The sequence below is a fragment of the Mesoplodon densirostris genome, chromosome 8 (genome assembly GCF_025265405.1).
Source record: "Mesoplodon densirostris isolate mMesDen1 chromosome 8, mMesDen1 primary haplotype, whole genome shotgun sequence".
NCBI classification, from domain to species: Eukaryota; Metazoa; Chordata; class Mammalia; order Artiodactyla; family Ziphiidae; genus Mesoplodon; species Mesoplodon densirostris.
The window spans coordinates 53,040,207-53,050,781 of record NC_082668.1 but is presented as its reverse complement, the minus strand read 5'-3'; positions in this window follow the sequence as shown (position 1 = coordinate 53,050,781).

Below are 10,575 nucleotides of genomic sequence, written 5' to 3'. Positions count from 1 at the left end.
TAAGACAGCAATGAAGTCTGCCACATTGACTGAGTTTTCCTTACACAAACAATTTCTCTGTAGCATGCAATGCTGTCTGACAGCATTTTACCCACAGTAGAACTTCTTTCAAAATTGGAGTCAATCCCCTCAAACCCTGCTGCTGCTTTATCAACGAAGTTTCTGTAATGTCCTAAATCTTTTGTTGCCATTTCAATAATGTTCATAGCCTCTTCACCAGGAGTAGATTCCATCTCAAGAAACTACTCTCTTTCCTCATCCATAAGAAGCAACTCCTCATTCATTCAAGTTTTTTCATGAGATTGTAGCAATTCAATCACATCTTGGAGCTCCACTTCTAATTCTAGTTCTCTTGCTATTTCCACTGTATCTGTAGTTACTTCCTCTCCTGAAGTCTTGAACCCCTCAAGGTCATCCATAAGGGTCGACATCAACTTCTTCCAAACTCCTGTTAATGTTTATATTTTGTCCTCTTCCCATTAATCACACATCTTCTGAATGGCAACTGGAATGGTGAATCCATTCTAGAGGTTTTACAGTTACTTTGCCTTGACTCATCAGAGTAATAGCACTGTCTGTGGCAGCTATAGCCTTATGAAATGTAATTCTTAAGCAGAAATAAGACTTGAACGTCAAAATTACTCCTTGATCCATCAGCTGCAGAATGGATGTTGCATTAGCAGGCATGAAAACAACATTTGATTTCACAGTACATATCCATCAGAGCTCTTGGGTGACCAGGTTCATTGTCAATAAGCAGTAATAGTTTGAAAGGAATCTTTTTTTTCCTCTGTTAGTAGGTCTCAACAGTGGGTTGAAAATATTCAGTAAACCATGTTGTGAACAGATATACTGTCATCTAGACTGTCTTGTTTCATTTTTAGAGCACAGGCAGAGTAGATTTAGCATAATTCTTAAGGACACTAGGATTTTCAGAATGGTAAATGAGCATTGGCTTCAACGTAAAGTCACCAGTTGTGTTAGCCCCTAACAAAAGAGTCAGCCTGTCCACTAAGCTTTGAAGCCCGTCGTTGACTTCTCCTCTCTAGCTGTGAAAGTCCTAGATGGCATCTTCTTCCAATGTAAGGCTGTTTGGTCTACATTGAAAATCTGTTGTTTATTGTAGCCACTTTCATTCATACTCTTAGCTAGATCTTCTGGATAACTTGCTGCAACTACTACACTTGCTGCTTCACCTTGCACTTTTATGTTATGGAGAGGGCTTCATGCCTTAAACCTCATGAACCAAACTCTGCTAGCTTCAACTCTTCTAACGCATGTTCCTCACCTCTCTTAGCCTTCATAATATTGAAGAGAGCTAGGGCCTTGCTCTGGATTAGGCTTTGGCTTAAGGGAATGTTGTGGCTGGTTTGATCTTCTATCCAGGCCACTAAAACTTTCTCTATATCAGCAATAAGGTTGTTTCATTTTCTTATCGTCTGTGTGTTCAGTGGAGTAGCACTTGTAATCTCCTTCAGGAACTTTTCCTTTACATTCATTCACAGCATGGCTGACTGTTTGGCACAAGAAGCCTAGCTTTTGGCCTATCTCAGCTTTCGACACGCCTTCCTCACTAAGTTTAATCATTTCTAGTTTTTGATTTAAAGTTAGAGACACCCGGCTCTTACGTTCACTTGAACACTTAGAGACCATTGAAGGATTGATAACTGGTCTAATTGTTAACTGGTCTAATTTCAATATTATTGTGTCTCAGGGAAGAGGGAGGCCTGAGGAGAGGGAGTGAGACAGAGGAATGGCTGGTCAGTGGAGCAGTCAGAACACACTCACATTTATTAAGTTCACCGTCTTATATGGGTGCATTTCATGGCTCCCCCAAACAATTTTAATAGTAATATCAAAGATCACTGATCACAGATCACTGTAACAAATCTAATAATAATGAAAAAGTTTGAAAAATTGTGAGAATTACTAAAATGTGACACAGAGACACAAAGTGAGCAAATGCTGTTGGAAAAATGGCTCCAATAGACTTGCTTGATGCAGAGTTGCCACTAACCTTCAACGTGTTAAAAACGCAAGACCTGCTAAGTGCCATAAAGCAAGGTACGCCTGTATTTTTATGGGGCCTATGAATTTTCTTTCCAAGTAGTTAGTCATAGTGTCTGTGCTTTTTATTATTATTATTGCTGTTGTTATTTTATTATCCAGTTCTTCCTTTGCCCATAGATCTGAAGTGCATTCTGTCCTCTGATAAAATTTTATATATAACTTGTGCCTTTTATGAAGTGAGATGTTTCGATAGGACCTATATTGATTTTTTCCTTACTTAGTCTTACCTGAGGAGAAATCTGTTCATTCTTGACGTAGGCCATATTTATCGTTATTCTTGCTGTCCTTATTCTGGGTTTACCTTTTAGGTTTTATCGTCTCCTTTTGGCCTTTAAGCTAGAGGGCTGAGTGCTGTGTACTGTGTTACTGTCGTCTTTATTGTTTGTGGATCTGTTGTCTAAAGCAGGGATTTTCTGATCTCTCTCTTGTCTTTGTTATCTTTTTATAAGGGTGAGAATTTATTCTTGGATGATCTGAAAACACTGCAAGTAATTTCCAAGGCAGCAGTTTTGTACGCCACAGAGCCTACCACTTATTGTTCTTCTAGGCTGAACTTATCCAATGATTGACTTCATTTTTGTGGATCAGAGTACCTCTCAGCCCCGCTGCCTGCTGGGAAATGTGGTTTGTGGGCATTAAAGTAGAATTAGTACAAGAAAAGTATTGGCATAAGAGAGTAGCTCCCAGCTGCTTTAGAAAGCAGTATGAGGGAGTAGTTTGCTTCCCTCTGTGTGCAAAGCCCAGACTAGGGTTGGGGGGCACACATATCTTAGGATGAAATTCTGATTATTTATCTCCTTCTTCGATTTAGATCTCAGATGAAATGGGATTAGTTAGGAGATGTTTCTCTAGTTTTTTGATAAGCCATTGAACCATTTGTGGAGCTTCCAGGACCATGAAAATGTCACTGAGAAGACAATGCGCCAAGGAAGGTAAATCAGGAGTTGCTTATTTTCTGCCATTGTAATTAAGAAATCTTTAAAAAAAGAACCCTCCCACCTCCCTCTGAGATATCTGTGAGGCACCTTTCCTGGTGAACAACTCCATGGCTTCTGTCCACTTGGGGTTGGGTCATTTGAGTGAGATGCTGAGGTTACTGACTGAAGAGACTTTATTGGTTATGTGAAAATGACAACTGTCATGTAAATGTGTTCTGAGACTTGTGTGGGTTGGATATTGTTGATGGCTCAAGTTAATGGTGCCTTTGGTTAAACACTCATGTAGTATGTGGGGCATCAATTTGAATATTAAGCTGTGTAAGAGTCCCCTTTGGTCCAGTGAGTCATCAGCCTGTAGACCTCTCCAGACTGTTGTTTTACAAATCAGAGTTAAATGCAGATGTCGTCTAGACCAACAATTTGGAGCAATTTTCTACAGTGTTTTCTTGGTCATTGCTTCATCCTGCTAAGGAGCCTGATGGCAACTGGGTAGTGCCTGGGAGTATAATATTGTCGCGGCGTGTAATGCAAACATCTGTTACCATTTGTAATGCTCTACTTACTTGTTTACTTGTTTTTTAATCCATCTCCTGAATAGTCTTTAAGCAGTGGACGTATCTGTTTTATTCTCCATTGTGTGCCCAGAGCCTAGTGTAGTATCAGACATGAGACAGAGGCTTCATACATATTTGATGAATGATTGAAGAACTTGAAAGAGTGCCAGTACCTTCAGGTTATAGGGGAGTTATAAACTTACGTTTCTGCCTTTTGTTGGCTAACCCACAACTTTAATTAACTGGGTTTCAAAACTCTTTCAGGTACAGTAGAATTACTGCGTGTAATCCATACTGTTGAGCTGGATTTGAACAAAATGGTGTTTCTGGAGAAGAACCATTATTTGCATGTGAAATACATTTTCTAATGTCTTGCCAAAACAGTTGTTAGCTTCTAGCTTATCTAAATTTGATTCCTAGAAAGCAGCTGTAGTAAAACCTAAGAGCCCATGAGGAAGGATGGGATTTTCCTCCTGTTGGGCCCCACTACTCTCAGCCTTCCTGGGGCTTGGTGCACAGCCGTCTCCCTTGTGGGGACTTGACCAAGCTACGTTAATGGGAACAGTGTTGGTAAGGTGCGATGGAAATCTGGAGGTGTTTCAGGGTCTAGGTGTATGTTGAGAGGGTCCCAGAGACTTAGACATCAGTCTCAGGCTGGATCTGGAAATTCCTTTTTCTTGATTCTCTGAAGTGGAAAGATCCTCCCCTTCACTGCCATTCTGGCCTCCAACCCTCTTCCACTGAAGGAGAATCCAGTGGAATCGAATGGTGGAGACTCTGGGGCAGTGGCAGAGGAAGGTGAGAGGGAGTCTAGGGCTCTGGCCAGGAAGCGAAGACACTTAAGGAACCACAAGGAAGCAGAAGACAGGAAGGACTTCTCTGTGCCTCTCAAAGGGGTCATGTCTGGAAGTGGTGATTTAGGAAACAATGAAATAACTCTGGGTACCATTCTCTGTACTCAGTGCTTCTTCTTTTAATAGTAAGATTATTCTGCTAATGGGCTGTATTTCTGTTTTCTCTGAAGTTGAAGGTTAGATTGTCTTCTGTGAGTGAGACAGATAGAGGCTGTCTGGAAATTTTGAGGAGAGTGAAGAAAGTAAGAAATAGTTGTCATGGAAGTGGACCAGAGCGCTGCATAGGGAAAAGTTAGAAGGATTTCCAGGCAGCTGAGGGCCTGAGGTATTCCAATAATAATATTTGAATTAACTGAGATAGGAAGAGAAGGGTACGAAGTGATTCAGGGTGATGTTTGGTTATGAAAGCTGGAGAGAAATGCCCAATGACAAAAATAATACAGTTTAGTAATGAGCTTGATGTCCTTTATTCAAGAGAAATAATCCATGGATTGGGGGAGTTCAGTGCCCCACAAGCAGTGGAGCACTGTTCCTGAGGGATTTGGGGCAAGAGGGAGTTTCATAGAGAGTTAGAAGAGGCGGCAGGGAAGGAAGGCATGATTGGCTAGGAGGTTGGGGGCTTCCTGGCTAGCAGATCCTATTTTCTAGGGTAAGGGAAGCTGGTTAAAGCTAAGTTGGAGGACTGTGATTGATGTATGTTAGGATACTTTGACAGATGTTTCCCATAAGTGCAGGCTGTCTTAGGTTTAGATTTGTGAGGTGGTCTGGACCACTGGGGTGGTCTCCATTTAGTGGGTCCTGTTCTACAAATTAATTGTATTAGTAGAAAATGTCAAGAAAGAGTGATAGGGCTTCCCTGGTGGTGCAGTTGTTGAGAGTCTGCCTGCCGATGCAGGGGACATGGGTTCGTGCCCTGGTCTGGGAGGATCCCACATGCCGCGGAGCGGCTGGGCCCATGAGCCATGGCCGCTGAGCCTGTGTATCCGGAGCCTGTGCTCCACAACGGGGGAGGCCACAACAGTGAGAGGCCCGCGTACCACAAAAAAAAAGAGTGATAGTCAACAGTTAGAAATGCTAGGAAAAGAAATTCAGGAATGAGAAGTATTGCTTATAAAATGGAGGAGGTCACTGATGACCGTGGAGAGGAGAGTTTCAGTCAAGATTTGAATCCTGAAGTTAGATTGTAGAAGTTTATGAAAGGAATGCATGACTGTATTAAATTATATATCCTCAGGATTTAGTGTAAGTTTCAATTCATATTTATTCTCTTCCAAATCAGGGAGTAGTTATTACACATCTTAGTTTAAAAGAAATTTATAATCGTGTTTACCATTTAAACAAAATTACTGGATATTATAGTTAGGTGACTTGAAGCCATATAGTACTGCAGAGATGTAAATCTTTATATAGAGTGGGGAAAATGTACACATATATAAAGAAGCATATTGAATTCAAGCATTTGTATATTCTGATTCATCATCTGGAATTGAGTTTGAGCAACAAATAGAAGCCAACTTCTGCTATGGTGTCTACAAATATTAGTCTTTCCACTTCCTAGAGTGGAATGATTCAAGATAGTTGTGTTTTCTTTTTAACAATAGCTTGAAATTTTTTGATCTTTTAAGATCTCATATAAATGTTTGTGAAAAATAGCACCTAGTTACTGTTTCTTTTCACTTAAATTCCTGCCCCTGTCTTTGGCTATAAGAGTTATTGTGTTTCTTCCTAATAAAATGAAGTGAGTGTGTCACTTGGTTGTTTTCACGGTGAGACTTAGTTTTCTGGTCCCTATGGTATTGCATTTCTTTGGCTCTTTCTTAACTTATTCAGCAGATAGAGCTGTTTACCTGGCTTGCTGTGATGGAGATGAGAAGAACATTTGGATTTTATTGAATTTCCTAGTTGCTCTTGCAGACTATGGACTTTTTTTTTTTTTCCTGCGGTACGCGGACCTCTCACTGTTGTGGCCTCTCCCGTTGCGGAGCACAGGCTCCGGACATGCAGGCTCAGTGGCCATGGCTCACGAACCCAGCCTCTCCGTGGCATGTGGGATCCTCCCAGACCGGGGCACGAACCCGTGTCCCCTGCATCGGCAGGCGGACTCTCAACCACTGCACCACCAGGGAAGCCCCAGGACTATGGACTTTTTACTGGGCAAAAAGACAAATACTTAGATTTTATCCTAATTGGAAGTTTGAATGTTTAGCACTGTCTTGCTTACGTGCAAGCAATAAGGCATGAAAGATTTAAAATCTTTATTGATTCCATTAGAAATTCTTTTTAGTCGTTATTCTTCTTGGGTGTAAATAAGGTTCCTTTAGCATCGTTATATTGACTGTATTTGTAATAAAACTGATTATCAGGACCAGGAAATGAAGTGTGGATGGAGACTGCTAAGCAAGAATTAGGATCTAAACCGGTCCGTCTACCTCTGCATGGCCAGGGCACTAGCCAGTAGATGAGTTAATCAGACTAGTGTCAGATTCCAGCCTGAGATTACAGACGGAGATACAGCTCAGAAAGGTAAGCAGGGAGCCAGGGTCAGAGTACTGCACATCTCAAATAGAACTGACAAAGAAACAAATCTTCTCTGACGGTTGAAAACCCAAGAATTGAGCAAGCCTCTGAGGTCAGTGTAGCCCAGCAGGTTACATTGTCGCCTTTCCTTTAAGGTCCTTTGCTCATCAGTGAAGCCTGTCAACTAGACCCTGACAAATGACTGTCCCCTCGAACCGCTGAATCATGCCCTCTCTTGCCTTTACCCGGTGGTTCACACACCTCGTGAGAAAAGGTCCATGGGCCAGTTCAACCTAGGATATTATAGCATTGCCTGAAACAAGGTAGGTCGTTTGGTAAATATACTTTGCTTACCATTTCTTGTAGGTTTTTCTGGGAAAACGTCTGTAGAAGCAACACTTATGAAAATTGCTTGTGTTATAATCTGCTTGCATAGACAGAAACCTTAACCAAAAAGTGTTTGTTTTTTTTTTGGTAGGAGCCGCGGTTTTTATCTACTGGGCCAAAGGGCCGGAGAGACCTAGACTCAAAACCAGGGTTCCGCACACTGCCGTGGGCAAGTCAGATTCGAACACTGGCAAAAAAAAGAGCCCGCCTGAAAGGTGATCTGGCCCTCAGTTCCCTTGCCTGTGAAATGGGTACAGTGTTGTGGAGAGAACAAGGTTGCCCCAGTCCTAGATGAGGCAGGGTGCATGGAACGCACTGCTGAGTAAGAAGCAGGACAAAGACCTGGCGGGACGCAGCAGCCCCGGGAAGCAGGCACCCTGTTCCATCTGCCCAGAAAACTGACCATAGAGCACATGTTGAGCAGAGCAGTGTCCCTGTCCTCGGCTGTCTTCAGGAACCAGTCGTAGAGAGTGGGTACGTGACAGGCCTGCACCCTCTGGGTGCGAACCACTTGACTTTTGTTGTCTTACTAGATCTTTTCAACAGCAGTGAAGGGTCAGTGTCATAGACGGGGAGACTGCTGAGGGCGCACAGCCTGGAATGAAGGAGCCAGGCTTGGGCCCAGGTGTCAACCTGCTCAACCTACAGGCCCTCCCCCAGGTGGCTCCTGCACCCTGAGGGGGTCTGTGCAACACCTCCAGAAGGGACTCTGCCCTCCTCTGTGAGACCCACCTGTCACTTGTGTCCCCTCTATTTCCGTCATCAGCACCAGTGTCTGGAAGACCTTAACAGGCCCATGGTCTTCTGGGAGCATAATTAGGTTGCTGGAACCACCGGGACAGAGTTGGGTTTTGCGGTCACGGAGGGGCCTGCCCCTGAGCTCACTAGGAATGGCCACATGAGGACCCTTTTCGTGAGAACCAGAGCCACTCACTGCCCCGTTAAGATGTCTGGTGCTCAAGAGGAGGGGCTCTCTGACACATGAGGTCATCACAAGAGCTCCTGCCTCACTTTATTTTTTAATTGGCCTAAAAAAAACGGTTTTAGATTTACTGAAAAGTTATGAGTATGGAGTGCACTTATTACACTCCCTCCCGCCCCACATACACACACGATTTCCTTTATGATTTTTTTTAATTTTAATTTTTTAACATTTTTATTGGAGTATAATTGCTTTACAATGGTGTGTTAGTTTCTGCTTTATAACAAAGTGAATCAGTTATACATATATATATATTCCCGTATCTCTTCCCTCTTGCATCTCCCTCCCTATCACAGCCCTCTAGGTGGTCACAAAGCACCGAGCTGATCTCCCTATGTTATGAGGCTGCTTCCCACTAGCTATCTAGTTTATGTTTGTATGGCATATATGCCCAGGCCACTCTCTCCCTTTGTCACAGCTTCCCCTTCCCCATATCCTCAAGTCCATTCTCTAGTAGGTCAGTGTTTTTATCCCTGTCTTGCCTCTAGGTCCTTCATGACCATTTGTTTCCTTAGCATATGGTATTTGTTTTTCTCTTTCTTACTTCACTCTTTCTGAGAGAATCTAGGTCCATGCACCTCACTACAAGTAACTCAATTTCGTTCCTTTTTATGGCTGAGTGATATTCCATTGTATATATGTGCCATATCTATATCCATTCATCTGTCGATGGACACTTAGGTTGCTTCCATGTCCTGGCTATTGTAAATAGAGCGGCAGTGAACATTGTGGTACATGACTCTTTTTGAATTATGGTTCTCTCAGGGTATATGCCCAATAGTGGGATTGCTGGGTCGTATGCTAGTTCTATGTTTAGTTTTTTAAGGAATCTCCATACTGTTCTCCATAGTGGCCGTATCAATTTACATTCACACCAACAGTGCATGAGGGTTCCCTTTTCTCCACATCTTCTCCAACATTTATTGTTTCTAGATTTTTTGATGATGGCCATTCTGACTGGTGTGAGATGATATCTCATTGTAGTTTTGACTTGCATCTCTCTAATGATTAATGTTGTTGAGCATTCTTTCATGTGTTTGTTGGCAATCTGTATATCTTCTTTGGAGAAATGTCTATTTAGGTCTTCTGCCCATTTTTGGATTGGGTTGTTTGTTTTTTGGATATTGAGCTGTATGAGCTGCTTGTAAATATTGGAGATTAATCCTTTGTCAGTTGCTTCATTTGCAAATATTTTCTCCCATTCTGAGGGTTGTTTTTTCCTCTTGTTTATGGTTTCCTTTGCTGTGCAAAAGTTTTGAAGTTTCATTAGGTCTCATTTGTTTATTTTTGTTTTTATTTCCATTTCTCTAGGAGGTGGGTCAAAAAGGATCTTGTGATTTATGTCATAGAGTGTTCTGCCTATGTTTTCCTCTAAGAGTTTGATAGTGTCTTGCCTTACATTTAGGTCTTTAATCCATTTTGAGTTTATTTTTGTGTATGGTGTTAAGGAGTCTTCTAATTTCATTCTTTTCCATGTAGCTCTCCAGTTTTCCCAGCACCACTTATTGAAGAGGCTGTCTTTTCTCCACTGTATATTCTTGTCTCCTTTATCAAAGATAAGGTGACCATGTGTGCTTGGGTTTATCTCTGGGCTTTCTGTTCTGTTCCATTGATCTATATTTCTGTTTTTGTGCCAGTACCATAGTGTCTTGATGACTGTAGCTTTGTAGTATAGTCTGAAGTCCAGGAGCCTGATTCCTCCAGCTCCATATTTCGTTCTCAAGGTTGCTTTGGCTATTCGGGGTCTTTTGTGTTTCCATACAAATTGTGAAATTTTTTGTTCTAGTTCTGTGAAAAGTGCCGAGGTAGTTGGATAGGGATTGCATGGAATCTGTAGATTGCTTTGGGTAGTATAGCCATTTTCACAATGTTGATTCTTCCAATCCAAGAACATGGTATATCTCTCCATCTATTTGTATCATCTTTAATTTCTTTCATCAGTGTCTTATAATTTTCTGCACACAGGTCTTTTGTCTCCTTAGGTAGGGTTATTCCTAAATATTTTATTCTTTTTGTTGCAGTGGTACATGGGAGTGATTCCTTAATTTCACTTTCAGATTTTTCATCATTAGTGTATAGGAATGCTAGAGATTTCTGTGCATTAGTATTTTATCCTGCTACTTTACCAAATTCGTTGATTAGCTCTAGTAGTTTTCTGGTAGCATCTTTAGGATTCTCTATGTAGAGTATCATGTCATCTGCAAACAGTGACAGCTTTACTTCTTCTTTTCCCATTTACATTCCTTTTATTTCTTTTTCTTCTCTGATTGCTG